At 44.0% G+C, this 26,500-nt stretch overlaps 1 protein-coding gene across 1 annotated transcript in view; it reads right to left on the bottom strand.

Annotated features, from left to right (window-relative positions):
* Positions 1-26,500, bottom strand: part of TOB2 (transducer of ERBB2, 2) — a 159,665-nt gene that overhangs the window by 100,814 nt on the left and 32,351 nt on the right. The gene's annotated exons all lie outside the window — the stretch shown is intronic.

The raw sequence follows: 26,500 nt of genomic DNA, 5'->3' as shown, positions 1-26,500 counted from the left end.
TAGCCTGCAATGAGCGATTACTGATGCCAGGCATTTTGTGAATACTCTGGGCGCAGTAGATAAGCCAAAGGGCAATGCTGAGAATTGATAATGCTCTGATCCTGCAAGAAATCTGAGGTATCTTCTGCAATTTGGTCGTATGGGGACATGCAGGTATGCCTCCTTGAGATCTAGAGTTACCAGCCAACACTCCTTGCCCAGCATGGGAAGAAGTTGCTGTAGGGTCAGCATTTTGAATTTTGGTACAATGATGTATGTGTTTAAGACGGACAGGTCGAGAATAGGTCTCCAACTTTTCTCTTTTCTTGGTACTAGGAAGAGTCTGGAGTAGAATCCTTTGCCCTGTTGTGTTATTGGTACTCTTTCCACAGCTCTCATCTTTGTTAATTGAGCCATCTGCTTTAGAGCTTCTGTTTTTTGATTTGGAGGTAGGTTTGGCATTCCTCTTTTTACTGGTAAGGTGTGGAAGTGGAACCTGTAGCCTTGGTCTATGGTTTGCAAAATCCACTTGTCTTTTGTGATATAGTGCCAATTTTTCGAAAATAAGGCTAACTTTCCGCATAAAGGTGCTGCTATTTGCTCCCTGGTAGGCGGTGTCAGAGCCAAGTCACTGTGATTGTCCTGTTGCAGTGGCAGTGGTTGTGTCTGTGCCTCTCTGGTTATTGCCTTGCCACTGGCGTCCTCTATAGGCACCTCCTCTGGATTGATTTCTGCCTCTAGAGCGTCTATTCCTGCCTCTGAGATTTTGAGGAGTCTGGAAAGGACCAATTTTGGCAGGCCAGTTCCTGCTAAACCTTGGGGCTGAACCTGTAAGAAATCCTTAACTGTTTGTACAGATTTTGCCTTCTCTTCCATTTTCTTCATTACTTGCTGAGCAGGTGTACCAAATAGACTGGCCTTATCCATAGGAGCATTTAACAGCTTTGCTTTAACATGATCCGGCAAAACCTGTTCCTTCAACCATGCATGCCTTCTTATCACTGTGCCAGTCATGGCTGATCTAAATGAAGCCTCCAGTGCATCATAGCCACATTTTAAAGAATGGTTACTAACCTGCTGAATGTTATTCACCATTTCTAAAACATATTTCTTATCTAAGGAGTCATCAGAGGACAGCTTCTTAGTTAACTGATCAAGCATAAACTCTTGGTATTGGACCATGTGAAACTGACAGTTTAAAGCTCTAGCTGAGAGAGTAGCAGAGGTGTAAACTTTTTTCCCCCATCTCTAAGGACCTGGATTCCCTTTCAGAAGGGAGAGGGTTTTGCTGAGGTCGGCTACTGCCTTAGGCCCCTGGGATATAGTCTCAGGATCTGCAAGTGGGGCCTTGTATAGGTGGTGATGAGTGTCTGGCACCCTGTAAAATCTATCTGGTTTGGCAGGGGCTGGAGGTAAAGTATCAGGAGCAGTGCAAACATCATTAAATGCATCATCCACAACAGGCAGAACTGGAGGTATAGCTAAGGGCCTATGTTGTGGTAAGTGCAGAAAGGTCCTAAGCCTTTTTCTTGAATCTGAGAAATCTTGTCCCTGCCATTGGAATTGTTCTCTCATGGCATGTAAGGTTTCCCCAAAGGAAAATTCCTCTGGTGGAGAGGCAGATGGAATGGATTCTTCAGCATCGGAATCTTCATAAGTAGAAAAAGGAGCCTCTGGCTGATCTGCAATGTCTGAGTCATCCGAAGAATCATCAGAGGACACTGGCTCGGGGGCTCTGCTCTAGGTCTCTTTTCTGGAGGCTGAGAGGCCCTGTCTGGGTGAGATTGGGATCCCCTAATTAAGGAGATTAAATCCTCTGCCAGAGTAAGCATTTGTGAACTAGAAGTGGGCCTATGTGAGGGGGTCTTAACAGGCACTGATTTAACAGTTTTGGCTGCTTTAGCCCTGGCAAAGGCCTTTATAGACATGGCTGCAGGAGGCCTAGCAGCACCACGTGCTGGGGTAGAGACATCCAAAGGGATGGTGTCTGATAATTCACTAGGAACCACAGTAGTAGGCAAAACTTCAGAGGCCGATTCAACTAAGGTAGCAGGAGCCTCAGTAGTAGTCATGGATTCGGCTGAAGATTGACCCGTTTCTCGGTTTCGCCGAAACAGAGACACTCGCTTGCTTAACCGTGGTTTCGGCCAAAACCGCTGGACCGACCCAGTGTCGGTCTTTTTCTTTGCGTTTAACAATTTGGGTAGTCGGAGGATCCGACGGCATAATGTACGCAAAATCTGAGCCGAAAAACTGTTCAGCAAACTCCGACCGACGCCTAAGCGTTCGTCGGTTGAAGGAAGCACAGGCTAAACAGGCTGCTACGTCGTGGTCTGGGCCTAAACAAGGTAGGCAGTAAGAGTGGAAATCTTTATGAGGTATTTGTTTCCCACAAGTTAAACAGTTATTTACTTTTTCTGACATCGGCTGAGGCAAGAAAGGAGTCCCCAATGGGGTACTTCGCTTTTTAGAAGTCTTCGAAGTAGTAATCTCTGGATCTGACCGACCGGCACTTGCGAACAGCTTCTGCTTCGGGCGCCACGCGGCAAGAAAGACTGAGGAAAATGGCGTCGGCTGATGCCTTTATACCCGAAGACCAGCGGAGATGACGTCGGGTGAAGTGCGACATCAGCCGAAGCCGGACCCAGACTTTGGAATCCGGCCGACCGAAGGGCTGCCTGACGACAGGACAACCCATTTGTTATGACTGCAGATGCATCCTTGAAGGACATCAGAAATTTCAGAATCCTGATCACAAGAATCATAAGCAAATTCAGTCCTAGGTCTTAGAGGGAGAAGGTTGGCTTCCCCTGATTAAAGAAATAAATAGTCTTCAGCCATTCTTTTAATTTGTTTTTAGGCACAGAGGCCTGACCATGCGGTCTGGGAGTCGTTTTTTAAGGCATGGATAGAGTTTTAGGCCTTGAAGAAAATGGCATCGGTTTAATATGCAGGTCAGTAGGCCTGAATACACCCTCAGAAGCCAGTGCCTGCACAGCGACTCAGGACACATTCAAGGTAGAGACATCCGCAGATTTCACAGTCGAAGAAGCATCTCGCGGCATACCAGACTCCAAATGGGTCTCAGTAGAGGCCTGCAAATCTGAAGAGTAGTGGGTATCAGGGGCTGGGAAAGCTCCTCACCGAGTACTGGTGAACTGGTAACTAGCTTAGGAGAAGCGTCATCGGCAGCTTTGGACCTAGGCAGCCTCTCTATCTCTGCATTTTTTCGGAATGTCAGTAGTCAGGTGGCTTACCGAAGCCATATCTGGATAACTGAACTGAGTACTAAAATATTTAGAAGCATAACTATACCGATGACGAATAGTTCAATGTTTAAATAAGGCACAAAACCGACAGTGAGGTACGTCATGGTCAGGGCCTAGGCAAGGAATACAGTAAGAATGATAATCTTTATGAGGTATTTGCTTTCCACAAGAAATACAATTATTGACTTTTACTGACATTGGTTTACAGAAAGAAAGTTTCCCCAATGGGGTACTTAGCTTTAGTGCAAGACTAAAGTTCTGAAACTCGAAAAAAAGAAGTTATGTACCTACCATAAAACGTTCCATGTTAGTTGTCTTCATCTCGCCTTCTTTCTTGCTGGTTGGGATCTGAGCCGATCCTCGGCTCCGACTCGGACATCTTCTATAGCTTGAGGGCCGTTTACTGGCTCTAGGATACCCCTTATCCCATGATGCCTAGCGCTAGCTACCCAGATCTTGTTTGTAATAGCTAACCCCAGACATAGCCAGAGAATCAACCTGTCCAAACAGGTTGAGCATACCTGTCATACTCTCTAAGTCAGTAGAGGAAACAAACCAGAGAACATTCATCCAGTGAAATCAAAACTCCTCTCGATCCAATAGGACAGGGGGACAGAGGGTGGGACGCAAGAAAGAAGGCGAGATGAAGACAACTAACATGGGACGTTATGGTAGGTACATAACTTCTTTATGTTAAGTTGCCTATCTCGTCTTCGTTCTTGCTGGTTTGGACAGCATCCCTAGCACCTACAATCCTGGGCGGCTCATTGGAGCAGACTCTTCAGAACAGTGGAACAAAAGTCAGCTCTACTCCTGGAGACCATATCTAGCTTGTAATGAGAAATAAAGGTATGAGGATTTGCCCACGTAGCAGCTGCACAGATAGAATCCATGGGCAACCTAGACTGGAAGGCTACAGAGGTGGCCAAAGCCCTTGTAGAATGACCTTTCGGTTTGATAGGCAACTGTTTCTCAACTGATAATGAAAGTAATAATGTGAGATAACCACCTGGATAAGTTCACTTTGGAAACTGGGAGACCTTGTTTGCCTAGAGCGTAGAAGAGGAATAGCTGGTCCGACTTACTTATATCCTTAGTCCTATGCTAGTAAAAACGCATTTGTCTACGAACGTCCAGTTGGTGTACTTTGTATTCTGCCTTGTTGGTGTGGTTAAGGAAAAACACAGGAAGGTCTATAGATTGTTTTCTGAGAAGACGTTCGGAAGGAACGAGGGATTAGTCCTCAGAGCAACCCTGTCCTTATGAAAAACCAAGTATGGAGGACCAACACATAGTGCCCGAAGTTCAGAGACGCGTCTAGCTGAAGTAATAGCTACCAGAAAGTGTTTTCCAAGATAGAAACTTAATGGAGCAGGATGCTGCAGGTTCAAAGGGGGGCATAATTAAGAAGGTTAGTACCAAATTAGTGTCCCAAGGAGGAGGGGGATCTCTTACTGGAGGTCTAAGAAGAGTAGCCCCTCTTAAAAAAAGCTTTACAGAGCTTATGAGACAATGTTTGAATTAGACAACCCAACATGAAAGTTAGAAATGGCCGCCAATTGAACCCCGATTGTAGCAGAAGTGGACCCAGAATGAAAAAGTTGTGCTAGGAACTCCAAAATTTTGTGGACTGGGGCTGAAAAAGGATCTACGTTCCTAGCCTCTGCCCAACAAGAAAAACGTTTCCATTTGCTAGTATAAGTCTTTCTAGTTGTGGACTTGTGAGAGGAGACAATCTCACGCACAGCCAGGGAAATGCTGGGAAGCCTGGCTAAGGTTGGAAGTGGAGCTTTGAGCTGGAGTGTTTGGAGGGAATGATGCAGCCCACCTGACTGATGAATCAATAGGTCTGGAATCGGATCCAGAGTCCAGGGCTGATCGAAAAAGTAATAGTGCAGGAACGGAAACCATATCTGTTGAGGCCAGTAGGGGGCACAGCCAGGGAAATGCTGGAAAGCCTGGCTAAGGTTGGAAGTGGAGCTTTGAGCTGGAGTGTTTGGAGGGATTGATGCAGCCCATCTGACTGATGAATCAGTAGGTCTGGAATCGGATCCAGAGACCAGGGCTGATCGAAAAAGTAATGGTGCAGGAACGGAAAAGTACAGTTTTGTACCTACCATAAATGTAGATGTTCGAAGATCCACATTGCTGCAGTCCTTACTTATGGGTAGTCCGCTGTCCTCGGTCGGCCCGAATACCAAAGTATTAGGCTGACGTCGGTCATGGGCGCACAGCCCTGACATCAGAGCGTCCGTGTATAAAAGTGCATGACCGACGTCATATCCTCAGTCTTTTCTTGCCCCAGATGTCAGAAGGCCCTAAAAGAAAGGCCACAGCCAAAAAACAGAATACCTTCCCAAAAGATATGCCCAACTACAGCCATCACCCAAACCATATAACCATGCTAAGCTACAGAGGGGAAGGAGGGAGGGAAAATTGGACTGCAGCAATGTGGATCTTCTAACATCTACATTTATGGTAGGTACAAAACTGTACTATGTTCTTCATCTCACATTGCTGCAGTCCTTACTTATGGGTAGAATCCCAAAGCAACGGGAAAGGGAGGTTGGAAAAATCATAAAGCATTAGGGGCTGCTAAAATGCCCTGTAATATTGCAGTGGCAAATCCAGCCCTAGACTTAGAATAAAGAGGAAGGTGGTAATGTTTAGAAAAAGTATGTACTGAAACTCCAAGTGGCTGCTTCCAAAATATCCTTTGTAGCTACCCCCCATAGAAAGGCAGTAGAAGTTGCAGTAGCTCTAGTGGAATGAGGTCTGAGTCCAGTCGGAATCTCCTTACCATGATGGGAATAACAAAAAGAAATACAAAACCCAATCCAGTTAGAAATAGTTTGTTTTGAAACAGGTCTACCCTGTGAACCCAAAGCAAAAGAAACAAACAACTGCTGAGACTGTCTGAACTCCTTGGTTCTGCTCAAATAATAACGCAACTGCCTGTGAATATCCAAAGTATGCAAAATCTTCTCCCCTTTATTTTGAGGATTTGCATAAAAAGTAGGCAAATGAATAGTTTGGTTTAAGGCCACACTAGAAACCACTTTAGTCATAAAGGAAGGATTAGTACGCAAAGATACCCTATCCTTATGAAAAATCAAGAAAGGCTCCACTGCCATAAGGGCCTGTAATTCAGAAACCCTTCTTGCAGAAGTAATGGCCAACAAAAAAGCAGTTTTCCATGACAAATACTTTAACTCGGCAGTAGCTGCAGGCTCAAAAGGTTGTAGAGTAAGCTTTTCCAACACAAAATTGAGATCCCAAGCAGGAGTAGGAGCTCTACGTGGGGGTCTTATGTTCTTTGCCCCTCTGAGAAACTGCTTAAACAAAGGAGGGTCACAGTCATAATTAGCCGAAATGGCTGCAGCATGAACCTTTATGGAGGAGAAGGACAAACCTTTGTCTAATAACTCAGTAAGATATTGTAAGGAAGCACTCAAATTAGGCTTGGAAACATCAAAGTCCTTCCCTTTGCTCCAAATAAAAAATCTCCTCCATTTATCAGCATAAACTTTCCTTGTACTAGGCCTCCTGGCCTCCAAAATAACATTCAAAACTTGTGGAAGCTGAGAACCTCCAGAATCTAAAACAGAATATGCCAGGCTGTTAGATGCAGAGACTGAATTCTGACATTGAGAAAGTGATTGCCCTCCTGAGACAAAAGGTGTGGAAGCAAAGGCAGAGGCCATGGAGGGTCTCGGACCAAACTCCTCAGTAGTGGGTACCAGTGTTGTCGAGGCCAATCCGGTGCTATCAGGATCATGGATGGCTTGTCTTGTCTGGCCTTCAAGAGAACCTTGGGCAGAAGAGGTAGAGGTGGAAAGGCATATACATGAAGATTGTTCCAACTGAATGACAGAGCGTCCACCTTCCAAGCTGTGGGATGAAACCTTTTTGTGCAAAACTTTGGCAACTGGTAATTTAGTGGAGAAGCGAACAGATCTATGTCTGGAGTTCCCCATGACACTGTCAACTTTTGAAATACCTGAGGATCCAATTTCCACTCGTGAGGATCCACTATTTGTCTGCTCAATACATCTGCTAAGGAGTTCTGTGCTCCTGGTAGAAATCTTGCCTGAAGATTGAGGTTGTAACTGAGAGCTGTCTCCCACAAAATCATCGCTTGTCTGCAAAGAGGGTACGAATGAGTTCCCCTTGCTTGTTGATGTACCACATGACAGTTGTGTTGTCTGTTAGAATCAACACCTGCCCTGGGTGAAGTAAATCCTTGAAAGCCATCAATGCAAATTGTACTGCTAACATCTCCTTCAAGTTGATATGCAAATGTTGAAGTCTGGCAGGCCACGTGTCTTGCACCCATTTTCCATTGAGGTGTGCTCCCCAGGCCTTGTCCGAGGCATCCGTCATTAGAATCTGACTCGCCTCTGGTCGGGTCACAGAGAGTCCCTTGTTTAGGTGACATTCCTGAGCCCACCACAAAAATTCCTTCTGAATGCAAGGTATTATCTGAATGACAGTGTCTAGATCCTGGCAGTGTTGTGTCCATAGATTTTGAGATACCATTGAAGCTTCCTCATATGCAATTTGGCATTGGGAAGCACCAGAATACAAGATGCCATGAACCCCAAGGCTTGAAGGACTGTCCTTGCAGTCAGCCTGGACTGTAGAGACATTTGATGGAAATAAAGTGAAAGACTTTTCTGTTTGTCCGGGGTCAAAAAGGCCATCTGGGAAGCTGTATTCAGTCTCACACCCAGAAAGCACATGTCCTGAGAGGGTACTAGACTGGACTTTGTTTCGTTCACAGAATACCCTAGGCATCTTAACACTACCATCACATACTGTAGATGCTGAAGAAGCTCGTCCTCGTCTTGTGCCATAATCAGGCAATCGTCCAAATAAGGATAAATTTGTATTCCTTCCATCCTGAAAAAGGCTATCACTGGAGCCAGAACCTTTGTGAACACTCTGGGCGCAGTAGATAAGCCAAAGGGCAATGCAGAGAATTGATAATGTAAATTTCCAGCTCAAAAACGCAGGTACTTCCTGCAACTGGGCCCGATAGGAACATGAAGATAAGCCTCTTTTAGATCCAGAGTTACCATCCAGTGATCTTTTCCCAGCAGAGGCAAAAGCTGTTGTAATGTCAACATTTTGAACTTTGGAATGTCCAAATAAGTGTTGAGGAGAGATAAATCCAAAATCGGTCTCCACGTGTTCCCTTTCTTTGGTACTAGAAACAGGCGGGAATAAAACCTTAGACCCACTTCTGAAGGAGGTACTGGCTGTATGGCTCCCATGTGAAGAAGTAATGAAATCTGTTTGTGAGCCTCCATCCTTTGCCGAGGAGGAATGTCTGGCATACCTTTGAAAGGAGGCAATGTATGGAAATAAAACTTGTAACCTTTGTTTATAATGTCCAACACCCATTTGTCTTGGGTGATTAAAACCAATTTTGCTTGAAGAGAGCTAGCTTTCCTCCCAAAGGAGCTGCCAGGCAAGAAGAATCTGGCAGCTGAAAATGCAGGTCATTGGGCCTGTTTACGAAAGGACTGGCCCCTACCCTCACCAGCAGATTGAGCAGGCGAACTCCATGTTCTAGGCCTAAAGGTACTCTGAGCTCTGCCCCTACCACGCCTAGATCTACCCCTAGACTGGGAATCAGAAGAAGGGTACGTCCACCCCTTAGCAGGCCAATTTCTACTAAACTTAGGAGGTTGAACCTGCAACAAATCTTTAACAGTCTGCATAGACTTAGCCTTGTCCTCCATTTTCTTCAAAACAGACTCCACAGGAGGACCAAACAAAACTTCGGACTGTAAAGGGGCGTCCAGAATTCTAGACTTAACATGCTCAGATAAATTCTGATCCTTAAGCCAGGCATGCCTACGAAGAACTGAACCAGTGGCAGCCACTCTAGAAGAAGCCTGCAAAGCATCAAAGCCACACTGCAAAAAGAATGTTTCCCCACCTGTGCAGAAACATGCACCAAATCTTGCAATTCTTTACACTCTATGCCCTCTGCCAAAGCATCCACTTTAGATTTTAGCTGAGAAAGGAGGAAATTCTGATATTTCAACATATGAAACTGGCAATTTAAAGCCCTCATTGCTAAAGTAGAAGAGGTGTACACCTTCTTACCCCATCTGTCCAAAGCTCTAGCTTCCTTATCTAGAGGAACCGGAAGGAACCGGATTCTTTACAACAAAAGCCCTAACACCCTTAGGCCCCTGACTAATAGTTTCTGGGTCCGCCCTAGGACTCTTATATAGGTATTTATGAGCCTCAGGTACCCTATAATACCTGTCCGGTTTAACTGGTGCAGGAGGCATAGAATCTGGATTAAATGAGGCCTCCGAAAAAACATCCTGAACAACATCCAAAACAGGAGGAATAGCCAAGGGTCTGTGCTGTGGTAAAAACAAGAACTCTCTAAGCCTCTTTCTGGAATCTGAGTAATCCTGTCCTTCCCACTTAAAATGTTCCCTCATAGAGTGTAAGGTTTCTGAAAATGAAAAATCCTCTGGAGGAAGCAGAAGGAGTAGAATCCTCTGCATCGGAATCCGAATAAGGAGGAAAATCTTGAATATCTTCAGCAGAAGACTCAATCATCTGAGGCCTGCTCCAAAATTTCCAACTCTGGCTCTACCCTGGGCCTCTTATCAGGAGGGGGCATGGAACCTCTAATTAAAGTAATCAAATCTTCTGCCATTTTAAGCATATGCTTCTTAGGTACAGACCCCGAAGAACCAGAACTAACTCCAGAAGAAGGCAAAACAGACCTGCCCTTAGAAGGAGCCCTAGAAACAGTAGCAGAAGGCCTAACCCCCTTAGGCAAAGAAGGGAGAATAGTAACCTGAGAGGCCCCTTCAGCCTGACCTGACTCCTGTGAGGCCACATCCTGTAAAATCAAGGTTTCCCCCTGAGACTCAACAGAAACTTCAGCCGGATCCACCTGTTCCACTGCAGTCTCTAAAGGACCGGCGTCCGAAATGGACGAATCATCCTGTCTAGGCTTTACAGATTTGTCTTTCGCTTCTTCGGAAGGCGTCGGAGGATCCGACGGCATATTATAATTACACCGTTTGCCAAAGACTAACCTAGCGCAATCTAGCCTTCTCTTAATAGTGCGCTTATTAAACCCTAGCACAAAACCGACACCCAACTACGGTGCTCGGTCCCAAGCAAGGGATACAAAGCGAGTGGTAATCCCTATGCGGTATCTGCTTCCCACAAGAAATACAATTATTCACTTTTTCTGACATCCGGTAAATAACTGAGGCAAGAAAAAACAAAAATGCTCCCCAACGGGGTACTTAGCCCAACTTGGTATATCTGAAACTCCGAAAACGAAAAATTTCAGAAAGCCGAACGGCACTTGCAACGCTGCTTCTGCATCGGACCATGCGGCAAAAAAGACTGAGGATATGACGTCGGTCATGCGCTTTTATACCCTGACGCTCTGATGTCAGGGCTGTGCGCCCATGACCGACGTCAGCCTAATACTTTGGTATTCGGGCCGACCGAGGACAGCGGACTACCCATAAGTAAGGACTGCAGCAATGTGAGATGAAGAACATCCATATCTGTTGAGGCCAGTAGGGGGCAATGAGGATCATTTTGCAACCCAACAATATTGCTTTCTGTACGAGTTTTGGTATCAGGGGAAACGGAGGGAAGGCGTAAAGAAATTCCTGAGGCCAATTGTGGACTACAGCGTCTCTGGGTGTGTGACCTGGAAGCGGAAGAAGGGAGAAGTAGTTGCTGCAATTGCTGTTGAAGGCGGTGGCAAAAAGATCGCAGCAAGGCTGTCCCCATTTGCGGAAGATCAGATCCGCAACTACCCGATTCAGATACCACTCGTGAGGCATGAGAATAGCTCTGCTGAGCCTGTCCACTATAACGTTGGACCTCCCAGGGATGTGCGTCGCAATCAGAAATCGTTGGGAGGAAATCGCCCACTTCCAGAGTCTGAGTGCTTCTCGACATAGGGGGTAGGCATGGTTCCGCCCTGCTTGTTGATGTACCACACCACTGATATGTTGCCCGTTTGAATTGCAATGGTCCCAGAAGGGAGAGTCTTGGAAGAGCTTGCAACACTAGGAGCACGGCTCTTATTTCTAGGATGTTTATATGCAGGTGGTACTCGTGAGGCTGCCAAGTGCCTTGGACTGTCCTGCCCTGATAATGCCCCCCCACCCTATCAGGTAGGCGTCTGTGATCACTGTGGCAACTGGAGGGGGCTGAATGAAGGGTCTGCCCTAAGTCACTAGTGGGGGAGACCATCCACCAGGAAAGGTGCCTTTTGCATGCTTCTGTAATCATGAGAGACATGGGAAGCTGTTGGAAAGACCACTGTGTGAACAGAAGCCACTGAAGGACCCTCATGTGAAAGCGGGCCAGTGGGATTAGAAGAACTGCCGCTGCCATGGAACCCAGAGTTTGAAGGACAAACCTGACTTGGACCCTTTTGCTCTGCATTAGAATTTGTACTTGCTGGTGAACTGTAGACGCCCTTTCTGGCGGTAGCCTTGCGGACATGTTCCTTGTGTCTAAGTCTGCTCCGATATAGGCGATAGATTGACAGGGCAACAAGGCAGATTTTTCGAAGTTTATTGTAATGCCTAGCTGGGAGCAGATTGTGATAGTGTAGTCCCTGCTTGCAGAAGTTGATACCTGGTAGTAGCAGTGACGAGCCAGTCGTCTAGATATGGAAACACCTGGAATCCTCGACATCTCAGGTGAGCCAGGACCACTGCCATACACTTGGTGAACACCCTGGGGCTGTGGTGAGACCAAAGGGCAGAGCTCTGAACTGGTAATGACTGGCTCCCAACCGGAAGCGAAGGAATCTCCTGGAGCGCCTGTCTATTTTGATGTGGTAGTACGCATCCTAAAGATCTATGGAGCACATCCAATTGTCCTGACCCAGAAAGGGTAGAATGGACTGCAGCGTGACCATCCGAAACTTTGTTCTTTGAACAGACTTGTTTAGTCTGCTGAGATCCAGAATCTGTCTCCAGTCCCCTGGCTTTTTTGGTACCAAAAAGAACCTTGAGTAAGTTCCGGATCCATGTTGGTCTGCCGGGACTTCCTGGATGACTTTTTTCTAGCAGTTTTGAAACTTCTACGACTGCTTAGTCCCTCAGATTGGGTGGAACATCTGAAAGGGATCTGCTTGACGGTAAGGGGGGTTGAGAGAAGGGAATTTTGTAACCTCCGGATATAACTGACCGTACCCATTTGTTTTGCGTTAAATTTTGCCAGGCTTTTGGGTACAGTGAAAGTCTTATCCCAACTGCCCCCAGGGGTGGGCAGCCGGGCAACCCTTCAGGGATGCTGAAAGGGCTTCTCAGAGAAGGATTCTCTGTTGCCCTGGTTCTGCGGACCCCCTCTGCCACGAGGGTGGCATCTGTTGTTGTTTCCCCCTCTGCCCCTGGAGGTCTATATGACTATTTAATGATTGAAGCACCTTTAATTCCTCTTATTAAGGGTCTTCCCAAGATACATAAAGGGGTAGTTCCTCCTCCCCTACGACCTATTGTATCTGGGAAGCTATGGGTTACCGAACATGCGTCCCACTATGTGCAGTCGAGGTTAGGTCCCCTGATAGGTCTCATTCCCACCATTTTAAAGAATTCCTTTGAATTATTGAAGGATTTGAAAAAATGTTGCCTTGCTTGATAGTTTAAGATCAGATACCCTGATGGTTACATTGGACATAAAAAACCTTTTTACTAGCATTCCAAATGAGTTTGGAGTGGATGCAGTTAGAGATTGCCTAGTTGAACTGAGTGATCTAGACAATACAGACCAGCTGACTATCTGTTCTCTCTTAGACCTAATCTTGAACAATAATGTCTTCTTATTCCAAGATAGGATGTTTAGGCAAACATGGGGGTGGCAATGGGCACCCCCTGTGCCAATACCTATGCCAATTTGGCTGTATATGCATGGGAGAAGACATTTTCAATGATTTGAGATTTAGGGCTAATGTTACCCTATACAGACGTTTTGTCGATGACATCCTTCTTTTTTGGAATGGAGGCATTGAATCCCTGAATGAGTTTGTGGATTACATGAGTTCGACTACGACCTTTCTGGATTTCACTCATGAATATTCATTTACTGAGGTTAATTATCTTGACATCACAATTTATAAGAATGCCTTGAATGAAATTACTACTTCCCTATATAGGAAACCATGTTGGAGGAATGGCATACTCCACTATGGAAGTATGCATCCTAGGTATGTTTTCCCCAACGTGGTTAAGAATCAAATGTCGAGAATAAAGAAACTCTGTAATATTGATAGTGACAAGGAGTGGCTCCTGGATTTTCAGGCCAAATGTTTTTTAGATAGGGGATATCCCTCCCAGTTGGTGCTAGGATATAGAAATGATACCATCTTGAATGATGAAAGATCCTCCAAGAGTGGGGTCTTGAATGGACATGTAGCCTATGGTGCTAGGTCTAAAGCTGGGAACAAGGTTCCTTTTGATATTAAACATACAAATGACATAGGATATATTAGAGATATTATCTCTAGAAATTGGAAACTACTTACTATGGATAATGAATTACTGAAAATAGTCGGAGAGAGACCAAGTTTTAGATATAATAACTGTTATAATCTGAAAAGATTATTGTGCAGAGAGAATATCAAGATTAAATCCTTGGATATTAGAGCAAGTCTCAGACAGGGAACTTTTCCCTGCAAGAAATGCTGTATCTGCAAGTATATTTCAACTGAGCAGATTTTTGAACGTACTGAGCTAGGCTTGTTGTTTGAACCCAACTTTTACGCAACATGTGACACAGTGAATGTCATTTACTTGGCTAATTGTGATAGCTGTGAGGCTTACTATGTGGGAATGACCACACGTAGACTCAAAGATAGAGTCTATAATCATGTCTATGACATAAGAAAAGCTAATATTAGTAATGCCTTAGCCAAACATTGTCAAATACATCCGACTCATGCCTTCAAGTTTAGAGTACTACAGATACAATATCCAAACAGGAGAGAAGGTGACTCCCTAGGGACCCTTGAACTAAATGAGTTGAAATGGATTTTAATCCTTAGAGCCCACATAGAACCAGGGCTAAATACAGCTGTTAATATAAGGCCTGCACTTTTATAATAATTTTATTTTTCCTGGTTTCATACCTTCTTTTCATCTCCTTTTCCATACCTTATTCCACACCTTTCTTTCCCTGTCCCCCCCCCTCCCCACTTCTTTTCTTTTTTTTTCTTTTATCCTCTCCCTTCCCCTTTTCCCCCCCTTCCTTCCTCCCTTATCCCCTTCCCCCCCTACCCCCTCTTTCCCCCCTTCCCTTTTTTCCTTCCCTCCTCTTCTCCTTTTCCGTTTCTTTCCTTCTTTTGTTCCCTCTTATTATTATTTTTACCTTGGTTGTCATGGAGTTCATATCAATATATATTACTTTAACACTCATCAGAATGTTAGATTATTCCCTACTGGTTCAGGATATTGTTTTATCGCATTAAATGCATTTATAAACAGTGTAAGGATAGCATGTTTATAGGAATAGGGGTTTTTACTACAATGAAGTTTTAAGTATAGATATCTTTGTCATGTTATTTTTATGTCTTGCTTATTTGCACTATGTATACTGAACTTGTATGGTTGCAAATGGTGCTATTGTCTTTTACTTTGCCTTATATGGGTATGGTTTCCTGCCTAATTAAATTACCATACATAACTATCAATTTTACTGTTTAATTGTCTTGTTAAGTGGATGGTCTATTGTATATAAGGACAGGGACTAACCCTTTTTACTTGTAACCTGATGAAGCGCACGATATATGTGCGTGAAAGCGCTTGTTCTCCTACTAATTAAACAGAGTTGATTGATTTTAATATCGTGGTGGTTCCAGTGTTTTTCAACCTCTTCTGCCCCTGGAGGGGGGAAAAAAAAAATCACTACGTGTCAGACGAGGCTCCCTGGGATTTCCGGAACCACATTTTGCCACTCTTCTGACCTTTGGGGTATGGTCTAGAAGGAGTGGAAAAACAGACTCCCCCCACGGCAGAGACAGCCTTGCCCTCTTGCTCACACCTAGTCAAAGTGTCTTTCACCTGAGGTCCAAAAAGAAAGGAACCATCAAAGGGGGTGGCCACACCCGTACCTCTACTCGCACCATTGGCTGCATAGGAGGAGTTGACTACAGAATTAAGGGTCGCCAGCTGGGAAGCCACTTCAGCTTAAGCCCCCTCAGCTGATGGATCTTGAAGGGTACCTCCAAGCTCTTTAAGGAAATCCCTCTGAAGCCGGGTAAAACGGCATAAGTAGTTCAGTGACCTCAAAGAAAAGGTCGCTGAAGCAAACATTCGCTTCCCGTATCTGTCCATGGTCCTAGACTCCTTGTTAAGAGGATGGACAGATGAAGAGGTTTCCACTCTTTTTTGGTGGCTGCTGCTACCACCATGGCATCAACAGGAACACCTTTGGTAAGGAACTGCTTATCATGGGGTGCTGTGATGAACTTGCCAGGTATTCTCGGAGTTGGTTCCACTGTATCCGGGGCTAACCAAGCCTTTCGAGCCACCACTGACATAAGTGGATCGAAAGGCGGAGAAACCCAGGAGGTGGAAGGTCGGAAACCGAACGCATCCAGGAATACAGACTCATCCTCGTTAGGGGCTAGGGGATTCCAGCTCCCCCTCTGCTTAAGCGTTTCTAGGATGTCCGAAAAGGAAACCTCTTCAGAGGGGGATCTCTGGGACCCCTCCGAATCATCTAAGTCTGTATCAGAAATGACAGACTCAGGAGAGTCAATGTGCTTCCTCCTGCACTTCTTACGAGGGGGCTCCTCTGAATGATCAAGGGAGGCCTCGGAAGAGGAGGAAACATCCAATGGGGTGCCCTGGAGCACAGATTCCCCATGCTTGGGGTCTGGAGGAGGAGCAAAGGATGGCACAGGCACTACAGAGGAAGGAGCCGATGGGGCCGATAGTGGAGCTGACTCAGTAGCCAGCACACTCCTCATAACATCGAAGGCGTCCCTACCACGATGCAGAGAATGCTCCGTTTCTGAGGAAATCTGAATCCTTCTCCGCACCGAGGAAGACTACTCCGAGGCTGATGTAGGAGCAGAGCTCACCTGCGCTGAAGCCCCGAGAGGGAGAACTGGGTCGGACAAGGGCCCGCTGCCACTTGCCCCCTTGGAGCAGACGAGGGAGCCCCGGCACCCAAATCCCTCGATGGATGGCACTATCGAGGGAATCGGAGCAGATGACGGAACCGAAGGAGATAAGAGTTATCGGAGCCGACTGTTCCACTACTCGAACCCCAACAAACTCCGGTTCAGAGCTCAATGGAGTCGGAGGAGGAACATCGATAGAAGTGGACAGACCAGACACCTGTTCAGGAGGGCTGGACAACATCTTGGCAAGTGCCTGCGACTTTAGCAACCTAATGACCGCTCTCTCCACATAGTGATCCGACAGCCTAGAGGATCGAGAGGAGTGAGAAGATCTGTGACTGCGCTTGCTTTGAAGCGGGGGAGACAGAGGAGCCGAATGTATCAATTCCAGAGAAGGGGACCTCAGCCTCTTTTGGCTCTGTGAAGGCTCCGAAGTTTCTGATGGAGCCGACGGGGAGACAGTCTTATCGGTTCCAGCTGGAACCGAAGTAGCCGGTAGAGTTTGAACCAAAGACGGATCCGAACTTGGAGCAGACTATTTGGTAGATTTGGTAAATTTGGGGGATTTCACAGGCTGAGTCTTGGCCGGTGAATCCTGGGGCTTAAAAGACCCCCAAGAATAAGCTTATTCTTATGCTCCTGCAGAACTCTTGGACTAAATGCATGGCATATAGAGCAAGAGTCCTGCAGGTGCACAGCGCCTAAACAATAGATGCTAGAAGTGTGCCCATCTGTCAGAGACATTTTCTGACAGCATGAGTCACACTTCTTGAACCCAGGCACCTTGGATTCTTTCGACACCCTGTAACAAAAAATACAATAGCTAACAAATCAAAATACAGTCTACTGAAAAACACAGTACTACAGACTAAAGCTAAAGTTTTTCTTTTTTTTTTTTTGATAGGAAAGCGTCTAACTCAAACGGCTAGCCTATAAAGAAGGTAGAAGGAAAGCCTCTAACTTAAACAGCTAACCTGACAAGAAAAGGATAAGGAAGGGGGAGAACTCTCTAAATTAAACAAGTTCTAAAGGGGAAGTAAGGAAGCTACAAAAACACACTTGGCTAACACAATAAATACAAGACTAAAAGTTAACAAAAACCCCTAGGAAAGAGGCTATTTCTAGTAAAAAAAAAATTTCTATAAAGAAACTTTATATGAGCCGGAGCCAGAAAAACGACACCTCGCAGCTGAAGCAGCAAATGAGATCTGGGTAGCTAGCGCTAGGCATCATGGGATAAGGGGTAGCCTCCAGCCAGTCAACAGCTCTCGAGCTATAGAAGATGGCAGAGTCGGAGCCAAGGATCGGCTCCGATCCCAACCAGCAAGAACGAAGGTGAGATAGACAACTTAACATCAAAAATTCAAAAGTCGGCCGACTGGCACTTGTGAACTGCTTCTGCTTCGGGCACCGCATGGCAAGAAAGACTGATGTAATGGCGTCGGCTACATGCTTTATACCCCCGACTAACTGACGTCATGGAAGATGAGACAGCAACCGACGCAGGACCCAAGACTAATCAGGCTGACTGACGGCTACTGCAAGCAGATAACCCAAATGTGATGACTGCAACAGTGAAACATGAAGAACATCAAGGTATTCACAACAAAGCAATCACTGAAAAGCAAAAACTTTCACATTCTATATTATTGTTACAACAGGTAACAAGCTACTTGATGTTACTACAGACCAAGTTTGACCAAATGTTTGTACTTGCATCTGAAAATTTTTGATTATGTATTCAGAATCTTAAGATTACAAACGAAACAGGAGCCTTAGAAAATGTATCACCACAATCATACACACTTAAGGCACATTGACACACAGGACAGGTTGGATATAACCCTATTCAACTTATGTCCTTCCTTCAGGAAGTTGTAAAGGCTGAAAATTCTCTCAAACTAGTTGCACATTTCAGCATAAACTTCCACATACAGCCTTGACAAAAGTATTCTAAAACAGGAGGAAGGCTACGCCGACAACAATATCTCAGCCAATATGTCTAGAGGTTTACCCTTTAACATGGTTAGGTGCAGAGAGGAGCCTGTTCACAGTAGGAGACCGTTGCAGGATCAGCTACAAGATGAGATTTATTAGTATGGCAGGCTTTATACAGTTTGAAGGCGGCATTGAAAGTATTCGCCAATGCTGGCAGAAAAGGGGGAATGGGGGCAGTATAAGGACTTCTTACTCTAGTAAATCATATCCACCCAATTCAGGAGGAACAGACCATTTCCCACAAAAACAAGTCCTTTAGCCTAGAAACACTCTCAGAGAAGGAAACAACCTGCATGTGTACATTTTCAGGCACAGAGAGTCAAGAGTCTTGGGCTATTGAACCCTCAGGAGATAAAACTCTTCTCTGACCACATCAATCATCTAATGCATCATCGGCAGTGGAGAAATACAGTAGAGAAAAAGGCAATGGGTATCCAGTTATTGACCATCTGTAACAAATAAACTCCTTGAAATCTGGATGAATATGAATGTGATATACATCTTTTAAACCCCAAGGTTGCTAAAAACTCAAAATGAGGAAGTGGTAAACAGGATGTGAAGTAAAATCAGTTTGAGCTTCCGTCACTATCACAAAATGGTTCGGATACGATGCAACAATCTTTTCTTTAGAACACTTTGAATAAAATCCTTCACCTAACAAGGGGAGGAGCAGGTTCTATTACTCCCTGAAAAAGTATATGCTTTAAAAAGACAGGAGTACAGAGGAGTGTGGTCTAACCGATGAGAAGGAATCCACTGGAAAATAGGAAATTCCTCCCACTGCCATCTGTAGGCTAGGCGGTTCACACTCTGGACCCACTTTTCTTTAAACAATCTATTGCCACAAAGGGAAATGGAGATGAAGACTTAAGTGGATTAAGGGACTGCAGGGAGGGGGATTCAAAGTCCCTCATATAGTCATTCTGGCCTACTTGACTGTCCTTTGTTCCAAGGGAGGGGGGGGGTCCTGTTTTCTTCTTGTAAACTCTATGCCACTGCTTTTTAATCATCCATTTAACAGCACTCTGATGGGATTATTTACTTTTTTTGCCAAAGTTAGATGAGTGAACACAATCACTTGGAAAAAGACAGGAGGAAGGCAGAAAAATCTGAGATTCCCTTAAATACCACCCCCCCCCCCCAATCTCACTTTTTTATTTTTTTTAAACAGGAGAAGGTCCAAAAATTAAACCTGTAGCCAAGGAAGAATTCAAAATTTTACCGAATGAACCTTGGCAACCCTCCTTAAAAAAAACAGTTCCAGTGGCAGCAGTAGCAACTACAGAGTAACAGATTTTAAGACTTGTTAAAAAGAAAACAAAATTACACAATGCAAATTGTTCCTCAAAGAGAGGAAACTGAAGCAAAAAAAAACATTTCTACTATTTTCAAAGTTTGCCTGAATAAACTTCCAAGACTTCGAACATATCAGCCTGGTATTTGAGAATTCTAAGAATTGAAGTTTTGGGAAGAAAAGGTTGTATGCTTCTGCAACTTATCAAAAGCCATCTCTTCTTTATCAGGAGATGGAGGGGACTACAATTAGAATTATCAGAAGGAGACAGATTAAACTTAGAATGATCAGAGTTTAGCACCACTTTAGGTCCAGGATTGGGGTACAACAAAACTTGCAAGACTAAGAACTTTGTCTACTTATTTTATTACGGGCAGCAGGATAACTGTTGGGGAAATTGCAGGCTGTGAAACATCCTTCAAAGCTGACAAGTGACAGGTGAAGGTTCTGAAAAACCCAGTTGTGCGAAACCTCAGTATTCTCCAACTAAAAACATGGAGTCATCATGGAAATAGCCCTGGAGAAAAAAATTCCTCAAAAAGGGAGACTCAGATACCACACACTCCTCAGAATCAGAGAATAAACTGCATCTGTCCCTTCACATTCCCCTGCAGGTTCAATTTCTTGAGCCTCCTCAAGGAAAAAAGAGAAATATATTTTTCCTTTATCATAAACTGCCTTAAAAAGGGTCAAGAGCCTGCACAAGGCCCTGAGCCAAGTTGAATAAATCACCCCCGCCCAGAGTAACTGACACGGAAGACAAATGCTTAAATTTTCTCTCTCTCTTTTTGATAGAAATTTCTGAAGAAACTGACTCAGCACCGCCAGCAACAACTTCTAAGGATAGGCACAACACTCGGGCTAAGCAGGGGAACATTCCCCACCTCCTCTCCCAGGACCTACAAGAATGGGTTTCCCTTGCCCACTAAGGGGGACTCCCACAGCCACACAGGACTTTTCTAACCCATGCTAACTGTACAGACTACACCAGAGGGACATGAAAAGATGAGGTGGTTTGAGGAACCAGCTTTAGCCACAGAGTCACCCACCTGCAACACAGGCAAAATAACAGGCTACTGTGATGGAAAGGTTGCTTAATCTCTTTTTGTAACTGGAAGAAGTTACGCCATAGGGACCAGTACACTGTTTCATGGTTAAGTTGAAACTAGTGCCGATTTCCCAGGGAAACGTAGCAGCAATAAATCGGTATAACAGCAAAAGTGGCAAGAAAAAAAAAAAAAAAGCAACTTTCTCAGGAGAGAAAAAAAAAAAGGGGGGGGGGCACTTTGGACTGAGGAAGAGTTTTTAAATAGTAAAATAACCACACTTCATCCACAGAAATAGTAGTTTTAAACTACTTTTTACCAGAAACATAAAACTGTGCTCCTCTGCCCAATCCTAGAGAAAAGGCAGTGGTCTCCATAGTCCTCAAGAAAAAACAAAAAAAAAAAAACAAACACACCACAGACGCGCAAGCCAAGACCTGAACTTCACATCCAACTAATCAAAGCCCTGTAGCACATCACAGCAAACTACAGGAACCCCTTAACTCATACCCGCTACCTAAGCAGCTCGAAACCCCAATATATTCAACCTACTACCATTCTACTAGGGACTTCAAACTACCCCTGCATAAACTAGTAGACCTATATGGCTGCAAACACACATGCCCAGAAATTTTTGGACTTCACAAAAGTTAACTCACTGGACCAGTCAACATGTACCCCCTACCAAAAGGAATAATATCCCCCAGGTAATTGTGCTCCACACTAACATTCACATCAAGACTATAGCCATAAATACCTCAGTATTCAAGGATTATGGAAAGGCTAATGCATGCAAAAGCCCTTCCCATCTAAACTCCAAAAAGTATGCAGAATCTTTACCACAAAGTTCTAGATAAACACAAAAATAGCTGCATTGATGCATCTGTATCCCTCAGAAATTCAACCGCAAACTCAAATACCCCCCCCCCCATCCCCACGGTGGAACCCTACATGTAAAAGGCTTTAAACACAAAAAGGTGGGGCGGGGGGACTACTGCACATAAAAGCACACTGTTCAAGGTGCCAAAATTATCTGGCTAAAAAAAAACTCTGCACCCTGATCAAATCAACCAATGCCTGATAATCAGTAAAAACAGCCACCCAGGTAAACAGTCTTTTGGAAGGATTCCAAAACAGTGCCCAGCACTGCTCAGAGCCAACAGTAAACACCACCACTTACTCAGTCCCAGGAGAACATATCAAATCTTCTAGTAAATAATTTAAATGCAACCTCACCTCCCCACTTCCCCACCAGTTTTTCTCCTAATCACATACCCTAAACTAGCCCCCCTTAAACCTTCAAGTGCAAGTAATTATGGCACTGCCAAAGACCAAGAACACCCTCTATGGGGATGACTACATACCAGGGTGTATACAGGTTAGCCTGAAACATGACCTGTTTGACCCCTTGTAAAAGCTATTCAGATCTCAAGACACTCCAAATGCTCTTTGGAAGACTGCCACAGTTATTCCCTTACTCAAAAGTGGGGCCTCACACAACCTGGAGACACAAGCTCGACCAGCCTCATCTATAAGGCTGAGGAAGGGACTGTGATGGAACAAATAATGGTATAAAGAACCTACAGACTCAATCCACAACAGTCTGGATGTGCCAGGGGCAGATTCAATTCCATCTACTTAACCTGGTAAACATCCTTGCAAAAAGAAAAATGTAATGAATGAGGGCAAACCTGTGCACAATGCATATCAAACCTCTCAAAGAAATTAAACTACCAGTCTACACATACACCATCACAGTTAAACTATAATAATTAACTGCAATTTTCCATGTAATGTGTTGGAAAGAAAATCAGCTCACAAACAGAACCCAGGAAACAGTAAGCAGCTCCACCCCCTCCAGAAGACCTATTACCAGTGGTACATCCCAGGATTCAATCTTTCAGCCACTTCTCTTTGGCACCCGTCTGTCGCAAATGAACAGCTGGTGTCAGAACCATGAGCAAAAACCAGGATGCTAAGAATATATATATATATATATATATATATATATATATATATATATATATATATATATATATATATATATATACATATATATATACACACACATACATATATATACACACACACATATACATATATATTTATATATTTATATATTTATATATATATATATATATATATATATATATATATATATATATATATATATATATATAGCATTTTGCAAATGAGACACCTAGTGTAATTATCACATCGACAAAGTACCCCTAAAAGTGGACCCCATAGTTAGGGATCTGAGAACGCAAGTTGATAATGAACTATCCTTTGTTACAAAATTGGACAGGTAATGACCAAAGTCCTTTTTCATCACATGGCTTCCTAGAGGTAAGACATCTAGGTCCAGGGATGTTAAAATGCTCTGTTTTTTTTTTGGCACACAAGGCTGATCACTGACCACACTGACCTCTTCAGTGTGCATCTATCCAAACATCCATTGTAATTTGAACATCCACAACACTTTTTCATGAAAGGCCTAAACCACAAAAGCTATGCTGATCTCAAAGAATTATCTATCCCTCTTCTCTGCATCTTAAAGGATTCTACAAAGCCTGGCCCTATCCTGCCTGATTTACTACACATTTGAAGTCCAGTGGTGTCAAACTCCCACTCAAGGGATCTCAATCTCTTTTGCAACACAGAAAAACATGTTGGAGGTATCTATCAAAGAATCCTGCTTCAATGAACAGACTTCCATTCTATGGAAAGTAAAAGTGCACCTCTTACTCTGTTCAAATGCAACTTGCACAAGTGGATGGGAAATCACAAACCTATGACCAGTTTAGCACCCTTGCCCCTAATGAAAGAGGAAGCATGTAAACATCCAAACATTCAGTAGTTCTTCCCACCCATGGTGCACTAAAATGCATACTACAAAGGCTTTCTGGCTCTGCTTCATATGATCCTCACACATCAATAGCCTATATAGAACCTATGAACCTAAAAGGGTTGTAAAACAAGGAGCTGTGGCACTGGAAAACTGTTCGCCAGTCCAAGGACCCCAAAAATACAACAAAAAATTTCCCCTGAAAATAAAGGCAGAAGGCCAGAAAAGGGACCCCACCAGAAAATAGCTGATTAAGAGGTGACTGGGAGAATTCTTCAGATTTCTACAGTTTTCTTTGATCCAAAAAAGCTAATGTTTAACATTCAAATACCTGTGGATAACAAGGCTGCAGACTGCACCAACACCTGGAGCACATGCTACCAGACATCTTGTACAGGACTGCAAGCTGCTACCTCTTAAGCTAACTAAACTGGAACCTGATAAACTGCTATCAAGAAAAATCACTCCTTCAACCAGTTTAAAGGCCTGCAAACTCTAGAAGATTTAAATTACAAAAAAAAAAAAAAAAAAAAAAGTGATTTAACATTTAACAGCCACAGCCAGATCACAATGTGTAGAAAGTACAGCTGTGAAAGCAGAACTTGCTAACAATGGATGTTTGAATGATAACTATGGCTGCCCAGCTTCCAAGTTTCAGGGCACCTTCCACACATCCAAACTGCCAAGCAGTTCAAGCCGAGCAGACTAAAAGGCAAGTTTGGGTACGAAGCCCTTCAGAATTTTCCTGCCAGCAAACAGGGAGGCTGAGCCCTGGAAAGAACACACTAGGAACAACAAAGCATAAATGTCTACACCCTGGCATAAAAAAACACACATACACGTACACACCGACACCCACACAAAAACAGGGGGGGGGTCAGACACAAAATGGGGGGGGGGCACGAGCGAGCAGCTACCGCAGCAGTGATCATTTAAACATCGACTATTGAGTTTACCTTTGACAACTGTACTATGGTTCACCATAAAGGTCGCAACCATAGTTACGACTACTGCAGCAATTTACCCATATAGCCAACTACACTTGAGAGGAAAAAGAAGAGTCCAGGAACCTCTGGAGAATGTCCTAGCAAAGCTCAACTTGAATTTAAAGAACAAATAAAGCTTACAGTGCTTTGTAAAAGTATGTACCAGAGGACCAAGTAGCAGCTTCTAGAATATTTCTAGGCTACATCTCTTTCCAAAAAGCCAAAGACAAAGCCAAGGCCCTGATCAACAAGGCCTCTCCCCTGTCTAGAATAGATTTGTCAGGATGAGTGTAACAAAAAGTAATACTTTATTTTGATACAAGTTGTCCCTTCTTAGCTACACACAAACAACTGATCCAAAGATCTAAAAGACTTTGGTCAAAATAGTACCAAGCTGTCTGTGGACATCAAAAGGTATGCAGTAGTCTTTCCACCACATTTTTAGATTCAGTAAAGGAAACGGGGAAATGGGTAGTTCTGCACAAACTTTCATACCACTATAGACGTACAAAGAACAGTTCTCAAAGAAACCCTGTTCCCATGGAAAAGGAATTAGGGTTGACTCAATGTAACAGCTTACAATTTAGATATCCTTCTTGCAGAGCTCAGAACAATTAGTAAAGCTGTTTTCCACGTAAAGAACCTCAAGACAGATTAGATGGTTCAAATGGACCAACTGCTAGCTTCTCGCCACCGGTTTACTTTGTGGTTTCTGATGCAAGACCGCTTTCAAATACATTATGACAAGAGACTGCTCTGAAAGGAAGATCTATGGGCAGGCATGCTGAAATGGCCAATAACTGATTGACAGTGGAACAAGCAAGGCCACAGAATAATAACTCACAAACATTGTGAGACCAGAGAAGGTATTTTACTGTTATTAGGGCAACACATTTGTAAAACGGTAGGCAGTGGTTGAAATCATTGCACGGGTGGAGTAGCTAGTAAAAGCTGGTGTGAAAAGCAATTCTCCTTCAATGCTCAAAAGTTTACCTCATTTGTTTGGTTTGTTAGTCATAACGTTGCGATTTCTCTGGCGGATGCTTCTCAGAATCCTTGCACAGTTTAGCCCTGAAGCACTTTCCTTTCAGAATCTTGAAACAGCTGTTGTGTTTGAAGCATTTTTTTTTTTTTTTTAAAGCGGCAGCTCCTGCTTTGAAAGGGTCACTGTCAAAGTTAATACCTTTTTATGAAGTAACGGCAATGTTTTTGGACTTAAACATTATATGTCATAATGTAATAGGCAACAAAAAAAATTGACATTGCACGAGCACCACCTGCACAGTAAAAGCAACATAGCAGACAGCTATGTAAATGTTTAGAACCGAAGCCAGACTTTTATTAAATACGTACCCCAGAACATATGGATGAACACACAGTAAGTGACACTAACGCAGGAGGCATAAAACTTGAAATGTTCCGATGGTTATTTTATGCATTACATTTCTGTACTGTCATCCCTATGAAATTAATTTGTAGACCTGCATGACTTCTCAGAAGGTTTTGAATTATGGCCCCTGAAACATCTGCCAGTATTTCAGTGATGTCAATCTTTCATCACTTGACAATGGTTTGCCATAAAACCACAACATTATGAATTATTATTCTTCTTCTTTCGGCTTTTCCTGGTTAGGGGTCGCCACAGCGGATTTGTCTGCTCATAAGATTGGCAGTGAAGTTTTACGGTGTTGAGTTGCCAGCCCGGCGCCTAACCTTGCACAGAAAGCACACACACAAGGCCAATTTAGAGCGTGTCCAATCCAACTACTAACCAGAGCACCCAGAAGAAACCCACGTGACCACAGGGAGGACATGCAGACTCTGCACAGAAGGCACCCCAGCCGAGAATCGAACCAAAGAATCTCTTGCTCTGAGGCGGCAACGCTAACTTCTGCAACAACGCGGCCGCCCTATAAAACCACAACATTATGAATAA

This window comes from Protopterus annectens, chromosome 1.part1 (genome assembly GCF_019279795.1).
Source record: "Protopterus annectens isolate FY-2018-M chromosome 1.part1, PAN1.0, whole genome shotgun sequence".
NCBI lineage: Eukaryota > Metazoa > Chordata > Ceratodontiformes > Protopteridae > Protopterus > Protopterus annectens.
This window is presented reverse-complemented; position numbering and strand designations above follow the sequence as displayed.